Source organism: Oncorhynchus gorbuscha, linkage group LG09 (genome assembly GCF_021184085.1).
Source record: "Oncorhynchus gorbuscha isolate QuinsamMale2020 ecotype Even-year linkage group LG09, OgorEven_v1.0, whole genome shotgun sequence".
Classification (NCBI taxonomy): Eukaryota; Metazoa; Chordata; class Actinopteri; order Salmoniformes; family Salmonidae; genus Oncorhynchus; species Oncorhynchus gorbuscha.
In genome coordinates this window covers 40,910,668-40,920,064 of record NC_060181.1, presented here as the reverse complement: position 1 = coordinate 40,920,064, position 9,397 = coordinate 40,910,668, and the positions used below count along the sequence as shown (strand labels likewise).

General features: G+C 42.6%; 1 long non-coding RNA gene across 1 annotated transcript in view; it reads left to right on the top strand.

Moving 5' to 3' along the window:
- LOC124043058 overlaps positions 1-7,228 on the top strand; it is an 8,147-nt gene extending 919 nt beyond the window's left edge. Inside the window, exons 2-4 of the long non-coding RNA XR_006840262.1 lie at positions 6,587-6,722; positions 6,809-6,904; positions 7,022-7,228. This is a non-coding gene — a long non-coding RNA (uncharacterized LOC124043058). The remainder of the gene's footprint in view (positions 1-6,586; positions 6,723-6,808; positions 6,905-7,021) is intronic.
- The last annotated feature ends 2,169 nt before the right edge of the window (positions 7,229-9,397 follow it).

Sequence of the window (9,397 nt, the reverse complement as noted above, 5' to 3'; positions counted from 1 at the left end):
ACATTGGCTTGGCTTTTCATTGTCTATAGGCAATGACTGTGTTTCCAGTGGTTCCCTACTGCCAGTAGAGTACATTGCTTTTGGCCTGAGCTATGCTATTCTATACGGCTCTGGGCAAAGTAGTGTAATGTATGGAGAACTGGGAGTATACTGCACATGACTAGAGTTGTACCATCATTACATACAGGTGGTAGATTTGTAGGTTGTCGGCTGTACACATGTCATACAGACTCGCAGGTGGTTGACTGTGCATGCACTGTGGAATATTATCCAGAGAGCAGATATGATGGCAGTCATGTAGGCATTATCTGGGCTGTACAGTCTAAAGTACAAATTAGGGCTGTGACGATACCAGTATTGCAGCAAAACAAAATACATGTATAAAAATGAAAGCAAGAAGCAGGCCAAGCTCTTTGGTCTATGTAAAACATGGTACATGTCAAATGTTGTGTGCTGTAGCCTGGGAAATAAATACATGTGCCTCTGGATGATGTTTACCCTATATGTTTACCCTATATGTTTACCCTATATGTTTACCCTATATGTTTACCCTATATGTTTACCCTATATGCAAGTACAGCGGCAAACCGGCGCTGCTACATTGTGGCCGCCACTGGGAAAAAATGATATATATATATACACACACTGAGTATACAAAACATTAGGAACAACTGCTCTTTTCATGACATACTGTAGGTGAATCCAGAGCTGTAGTCCAAACACATTATTTTTACCCCCTCAGCGCTTGCGCTAGCCACCTTCCTTTGGGGGGGATCCCCATTGAAACCGGAGGCAGTTTGATTGTCATCTTAAGTGGAGGTCCAATTCACTGACGTTGCCCCCTCGGCCCTCGAGTGAAGAACTTTGGTCACTTGTGGGGTTGTTATGACCCACAATTCAATGCAAACTGTAGTCACGTGTCAAATTTAATCAATAACTCTGTATTTTCAGCATGTCAGAAAAAGCATGAAGTTGGTTTATAAATATATATATACACACACACACACACACACACACACACACACACACACACACACACACACACACACACACACACACACACACACACACACATACATTGATTTTAGCCTTAGCAAATTGGCTTAGTCTCGTAGTGAGGAGACTATAAAACGTAGCTAGATTCATAAACATATTTTTGGGAATTCTGAGCTATGGATAACTGTAGCTAGCTACCTGACAGGAGTGCTAGCCAAATATGTTAGCTTACTAGGTACATTAATAGCTTTAGGTTGGTTGTTTTTAAGCTCAACTTCAAGATCATCACTCTCCCTCGCTTGGGCAAGAGACATTCAATGTACACTCGGACATGCCGATGTAAAACACAATTCAAGGGCTGAGGGTTTAGGGCCGAGAGCTGTCTACTTTTGAGTTTGAAACGCAGCCCAGGTGAAAGCTATGAGTCACTCATTCCTGTCACGTGCTGACCTTTATTTCCTTTTTTTATCTTTATTTAGTATGGTCAGGGCGTGAGTTGGGGTGGGCAGTCTGTGTGTTTTTCTATGTTTGGTTTCTGTTTCGGCCTAGTATGGTTCTCAATCAGAGGCAGGTGTCGTTAGTTGTCTCTGATTGAGAATCATACTTAGGTAGCCTGGGTTTCACTGTTGGTTTGTGGGTGTTTGTTTCTGTGTGAGTGGTTGTCGCCACACGGTACTGTTTCATTTTTTGTTGATTTCACATTATCGTTTATTGTTTTTGTTTGAGTGTTCATTTTGTCTTTAGTAAAATATCATCATGAACACTTACCACGCTGCATCTTGGTCCGATCCTTATTCCTCTTCAGACGAAGAGGAGATCTGCCGTTACAGTAACAAGGCAAAGTTACACCTCACTTTTCTATTTTTCGAGTTATTACATAAAACCGACCAGAATTCTGAAGAATGCAAGTCATATTTGAAAATATTTTTTGGGGGGTTATGTGATGTAATATGGAGGACCCGGCAAGCCAGCCTATTCAGTATAATGTACCCTTCAATAGAAATATCTTCAGATGTATAACTTCAAATGAAACCAAATTGTTTGCACTACTGGTTCCAATGACATTTTCAGACAACTTACAAGCAAATACTTTAGGGATGTAATGTTACAAATCAGCTTGCAAGGTTGCTAGCCAACTAGCCTGCCAACATTAGTCCTATCAGCCTGCTAACGTTAGATTAGCACTTGGTTAGTCAGCCAGTTGTTTTCTATCATCCGCTAGCTTACAGCTACTCGTTACTACTCATAAATTAATGTTTTGGAAATACATAATGTCAGTAATCAAATAATGTTCCTGGCAGATGCAGTTATCTTAGCCAGCAAGCCAGTCAGCTAAAGTTAATTATTTTAGCCTTCTAGCTAGCCTAGCCAGCTACCTAGCCAAGCACCACGGTCAACATAGCTAAGTAGTAAGCCAGAGAACAACTAGTCTAGCACAGGCAGGAACCCACAGAACACAACAACAAAAAATAGCCTGCAGGTGTAAAGTAAGAGAGCAGAGACTTACCGAATGACAGCTGAGTTAGCTATGAAAGTAATGTCAAAGGGAGGCCTTCAAAGGGAGATGCCGTTTCACCGGCTGAGGGAGAGTCAACTAATCCAGCAGCGATATAGTGAGGTAAATCCACGTAGAATTTGCTCGGTTTTTCTCCATCCCTGCTGACAATCGCGATGTACTGGTAGGTTGGTAGGAAGTAAAGGTTGCAGGCTTCACACACTCGGCACAGCACCTGGTGTCAGTCAGATTCTCATTCCTGAATCCTGCTTTCCACTTGTTATTACACTAAGCCATTGAAGTCCTCCGAGGTGAAATGAGCACCGCATACATTAGACGTGTGCACGGTTCCTTTACTCCAATACGCTCGCTTCAACCATACAACCTGGGTCCCACCTCGAAGCTCACTTCTCGTTTTTTTGTGGGTCACAAATGAGTCGCAACCCTGTCCTTGTGGGTAATTACTGTAATAGCTACAAACAGCGGAAAACTATTACAACACTTGCTCGCTCATCTGCCACTACCAAACGAATAGGAGAAGAGGAGATGCAGTTTTTTTGCATGGATTTATATGGTTTATCCTTCCTGGATGCACATAGTAGCTCACCAGCGCCAACACTTGCTTTGGAATGTAATTACATGCTAGCAGGTTGAGTAGCTAACTTTAGCCAGCTGGGACTAGCTAGGTAGCACCGGTTCTCCATATGACATTGAGAAATAGTGCATTGTGGGTAGTTACAAAGATATTTGGAAATAAGTTAATAAATAGCTATGTTTGTAGTTATAGGTAACGAGATCATGACTACAACCAAGTCACTAAGTCTTTGACCACACTGATTTGTTACTTTGGTGAGTAAAAACTTGTGCTTCCCACCCGTTAAGGTTTCATCTCCTTAACCTGTAAAAGTCTACGCCTTTGGTTTAAGATGGACATACCATGGATCTTTAAGCTATTTTTTTGTTTGTTTTAGGACCCCTCTATGTATCCCTCAAAAATGTTGAATTTGGCATTTACTACTATCACATAGAGACACGCTGAATAACACATTCATAAATGGCAATAAAAGACAGTCAAAAAAAGAAATCATAAGGAATAAGGTTTTGAAGTGTCTGTCCTTTATCTAGGAGATATAAGAAAGCTCAGGAAATATTGACATTTTTTGGACACATGTTTAACCCCTTTTGTGGCACAAAACTAGCTCCATACTTCCATTCATTTTTATGGGTTACCTTCAGACAAATCCTGTAAAACCTGTGGGGGGTCTCTCAAAAAACACCGTGTTCGTGAGAGTCTAATCTTTCCATACAGTGGTCAAACCGATATCTCTAGCTTAATACTGATGTATTTTGATGGAGATTTTTCTATCATATTCATTTCTTCTTAAATTTGTTGCCATTTCAGTTGCCACTTGTTTTAGTGTTATCACACATTTATGACATTTGGGTTATCAGACATAAAGTATTGGGACACAAGCCCAGAGTGTGAGTGGATGTTAGGGACAGGATGACATATATGATGTTTATCGGTCATTTATTACAAAGCCTACTGTATAAAATATAGCGATACTTAGGCCTGTGTCTGTGTGGGTGGACTTGTGAATTAACGTTTTATCAGTCACTTGTTACATGATGTATAAACTGTAGTGTGTACGTTATCAGGTGTGTGTGTGTGTGTGTGTGTGTGTGTGTGTGTGTGTGTGTGTGGTGTGTGTGTGTGTGGTACAAGGGTGCAGCCGACGGAGTCTGGTCTGACTGTCCTTATTGGTTGACGGAACCCATCCAGAGAGTTCATGGTGGCTGTAGCTGCAGTAGGACATGTGCCTGCGTCCCAAAATGGCACCCTATTCCCCATGTAGTGCACTACTTTGACCAGAGCCCTGTGGGATTCCCTATCGGCCCTGGTCAAAAGTAGTGCACTATATAGGGACCAGGGTGCATTTGGGACTTCGGTCCTGGTTGAAACCTAATGCATTTATATAAACCAATCGTTCATCTTCCTACACCACAGGTTATCCCATTAGTTCTCTCCTGACATGGCCTTTTACCACAGATTTCATTCGGTAGATTTTTAATCGGGACGGATTCACATTTCAGTGTTTGTGTGTCTTCTGTGTGTGTGTCTTCTGTGTGTGTGTCTGGACGTATTTGTCGTGTGCAGTGTCACGCTCACTCCTCTCTGTTTATATGTTGTTGTCTTGGGGGAGTGTGGTTGGTTTATTTGATTGGTGTGTGTGTGTGTGTGTGTGTGTGTGTGTGTGTGTGTGTGTGTGTGTGTGTGTGTGTGTGTGTGTGTGTGTGTGTGTGTGTGTGTGTGTGTGTGTGTGTGTGTGTGTGTGTGTGTGTGTGTGTGTGTGTGTGTGTGTGTGTGTGTGTGTGTGTGTGTGTGTGTGTGTGTGTGTGTGTGTGTGTGTGTGTGGAGTTTGTCCCTGTCATGGATAAACTGATAAGCGTGTCTAACACCATGTATTTATGTGTATGACGGATGTACTGGACGAGTGGTGGGTGTGTGTGTGAGTGTGAGTTTTTTTTTGTTTTTGTAATCCCTTACATGCAACCCCTCCTTAATCCATTACTCCCTAACCATGTGTATATATAGTGTATATATACAGTGGGGCAAAAAAGTATTTAGTCAGCCACCAATTGTGCAAGTTCTCCCACTTAAAAAGATGAGAGAGGCCTGTAATTTTCATCATAGGTACACTTCAACTATGACAGACAAAATGAGAAAAGAAAATCCAGAAAATCACATTGTAGGATTTTTAATGAATTTATTTGCAAATTATAGTGGGAAATAAGTATTTGGTCACTGTAACGAACTTCGTCTGTTGTTTGAAGAGAGTCAGACCGAAATGCAGCGTGTAGGTTACTCATGACTTTTAATGAAGATAATGCGGTACATTAAATAACTGAAGAAGAAAACAACAAACGAGTGAAACTAATACAGCCTATCTGGTGACTAACACAGAGACAGGTACAATCACCCACGAAATACAACGCGCACTCAGGCTACCTAAATACGGTTCCCAATCCGAGACAGGCAGCCAAGCCTAACTAGACACACCCCTAATAATACACACTCCCAATTAATACAAACCCCAATACGAAATACAACATATAAACCCATGTCACACCCTGGCCTACCCAAACATATAACAAAAACACAAGATACAATGACCAAGGCGTGACAGTCACCGACAAACAAGCAAGATTTCTGTCTCTCACAGACCTGTAACTTTTTCTTTAAGAGGCTCCTCTGTCCTCCACTCGTTACCTGTATTAATGGCACCTGTTTGAACTTGTTATCAGTATAAACGACACCTGTCCACAACCTCAAACAGTCACACTTCAAACTCCACTATGGCCAAGACCAAAGAGCTGTCAGAGGACACCAGAAACAAAACTGTAGACCTGCACCAGGCTGGGAAGACTGAATCTGCAATAGATAAGCAGCTTGGTTTGAAGAAATCAACTGTGGGAGCAATTATTAGGAAATGGAAGACATACAAGACCACTGATAATCTCCCTCGATCTGGGGCTCCACGCAAGATCTCACCCTGTGGGGTCAAAATGATCACAAAATCCCAGAACCACACGGGGGGACCTAGTGAATGACCTGCAGAGAGCTGGGACCAAAGTAACAAAGCCTACCATCAGTAACACACTACGCCGCCAGGGACTCAAATCCTGCAGTGCCAGACGTGTCCCCCTGCTTAAGCCAGTACATGTCCAGGCCCGTCTGAAGTTTGCCTGAGAGCATTTGGATGATCCAGAAGAAGATTGGGAGAATGTCATATGGTCAGATGAAACCAAAATATAACTTTTTGGTAAAAACTCAACTTGTCGTGTTTGGAGGACAAAGAATACGGAGTTGCATCCAAGGAACACCATACCTACTGTGAAGCATGGGGGTGGAAACATCATGCTTTGGGGCTGTTTTTCTGCAAAGGGACCAGGACGACTGATCCGGGTAAAGGAAAGAATGAATGGGGCCATGTATTGTGAGATTTTGAGTGAAAACCTCTGCCCCTACAACCCCTGCCATTTACAACCCTCCGCTAACCCCCCCTTTTCCCCCTCCTCCCCCAACTTGGACAGATCTGTGCCTAATCACTGGGTGTCGTGCTGGTCGTAGGGACAGACATGAAATGAGGATCGCTCTGGCAGTGAAGATGAATGGTCTCATCAGGGAGAGATCGCTCATGCCTGAGCATGATATCCTGTTTCCACCCAGGTTAGCATCATCCCTAGCAGCCCTGTCACTACAAGTGCTTGAGGAGTGTTACTGGTTTTTTACTGCTGACTGTCTTTGTGTGTCAGGACTACAGTAAACCAACCCAGTAAATGAACAATCGCTGCCCTTCCTGGTGCGACCGCATCCTCATGTCTCACACTGCCCAAGACATCATCCACAGAGTGAGTGCACTGGCAATACTGCTATTCACACTTTTTTGACTAGTGGATTAATGAATGAATTAACTATGGACGCTATGTAATACAAGCCTATTAAACCAGTCGTGTGTTTCATTTCAGAGGGATGAGGGAGAGAGCAGTGTAGTGTACAACATACGGTTTCCCGGTGACTACATGAGAGACCACAATGTAACATTTGTTTATATAATGTAAAATGTCTTGTCTTGAAAATGGCCCTCGATCATCATGGTTGATGCTCGTGTTTAAGCAACAACAAAAAAAGTCGACTGTCACGACTCCGACCGAAGGTGGCTCCCCTTCCCGTTCGGGTGGCGCTCGGCGCTCGTCGTCGCCGGCCTACTAGCTGCCACTGATTATTTCCTCCCCCTCCTTATGTGTTTATTGAGTGCACCTGTTTTGAGTTGGGTATAATTAGTGAGGCTTTATTAGTCAGCCGGCCCGCCTGGTTCCTTGTGCGGGATTAATTATTGTGACCTTCTGTTTTGTGTAACTTGTGTGCACGTCTGTGGGTTACGTGTTTTCCCATTTCGTGGGTTTTGCTGGACAGTTTCAGTCCCCCTGTTTGAGGCGTTTGTTTTGTTATACGCCCTGTGTTTTCGTGGGGATGGCTTATGTCCGCCATTTTGTGCATTAAAGTAGCAATCCCCTGAACTCTCTGCTTCCTGCGCCTGACTTCTCACCCACTACACTCAGAACGTTACATAGACTTCCTAAATATTCCAAAAGCTAGACGCAGTAATTATCTTCAATCTCGTCATGTGACTAACAGAGGTACCCGTAACTGAGGTGTACCACCAGATCGCCCTTTGCTCCAATAATTATAGGTTTTGAAAATGGGTCTTGGAATCAATAAATAAATTAGTCTACTTGCTCAATGGCCAAGGTGCATAAAGATGTGGGTTGCATGATTAAATGTCATTCAGCTTTATTGTGTCTGCAATAACCAGTTACGATTTTAGCATGTAAATCTTGTTGGGGCAAAACATCTTTTTTTTTGCGTGCCAACAAAGCACAACACTAAACAATATATTAATTGCACTATAATGGTGACAAACAGTGTCCACAACCTGTTCGGGCCTACATAAAGCTGGTCTATTAGTAGAGCTTTCTTTTCAGCACCATGGAGTGAATCCTTACCACTGCAACACCTGGTTATCAGTCTTGTCTGACAGCGGAACAGTTCATTCAGCCTCATTTACTGCCTTTTTAAAAACCACAGCTGATATGGCTGACTTAAGCACGTGTGGTTACTACTGACCCCTTGTGGGTTTGTGTAAGTCGATAACAACCGCATTCTCCTTCAATAATAACAAACGCCAAAATGAGTTCTGACTTTTGAACCATACACAAACATTATTCGATTTATGAATCAGTAAACTCATAATGTTTATTCTTATATCATTAACACTTGGCTCTAAGTATAAGCAAGTGTAAACAAATGAGCAGCGACGAGGCAGACCTATTCGTTCAGCACTTTCAAAATGGACTCAGAAAGTCAGATCGATGTTAGTTCAGATAAATTCAGCAAGATGTTGAGGCCTTAACCTTACTCTTCTTTAAGTCGAGAGAGAGAGAGAGAGAGAGACTCGGTTAGCCTACAATTTGAAGATTTTGTTAGTATATTGTGGCCTAAGAAGGATGGAAAATACAATCATGAGCATCCATTTTTTAAATCCATTTATACCGACGCACAGACAGCGCATTGCACAAACAAAACAACCCTTACAATATCAACTGGAACCATAGGCGACGTGGGCAAAACCCACCGTGCCCATAACAGTTGTTATTAAGACAGTTGTTGTTGCCATCCTGGACCTGTCCCGCAGGTGTGATGTTCAGATGTACCGATCCTGTGCAGGCGTTGTTACACGTGGTTTGCCACTGCGAGGACATCAGCTGTCCATCTTGTCTCCCTGGAGCACTGTCTTAGGCGTCTTATAATACGGACATTGTAATTTATTGCCCTGGCCACATCTGCAGTACTCATGCCTCCCGTTCACACAGATGAGCAGGGACCCTGGGCATCTTTCTTTTGGTGTTTTTCAGTGTCAGTAGAAAGGCCTCTTTAGTGTCCTAAGTTTTTATAACTGTGACCTTAATTGCCTACCATCTGTAAGCTGTTGGTGTCTTAACGACCGTTCCACAGGTACATGTTCATTCATTGTTCATGGTTCATTGAACAAGCATGGGAAACAGTGTTTAAACCCTTTACAATGAAGATCTGTGAAGTTATTTGAATTTTTACTAATTATCTTTGAAAGACAGGGTCCTGAAAAAGCGACATTTCTTATTTTGCTGAGTTAGCCACTGATTCCTTCCAAACCACTCATTGTTGAATTAGCAATTTCAGACTTGTTGTGTAATGTTAATGTCCAATGGTTGATGAGCAACAATACGTTATATCTATAATTTCTCTTCATATGACAAGGATTGAAAAGGATTTGCAGTTAACCCACTGTTCCCAGGCCGTCATTG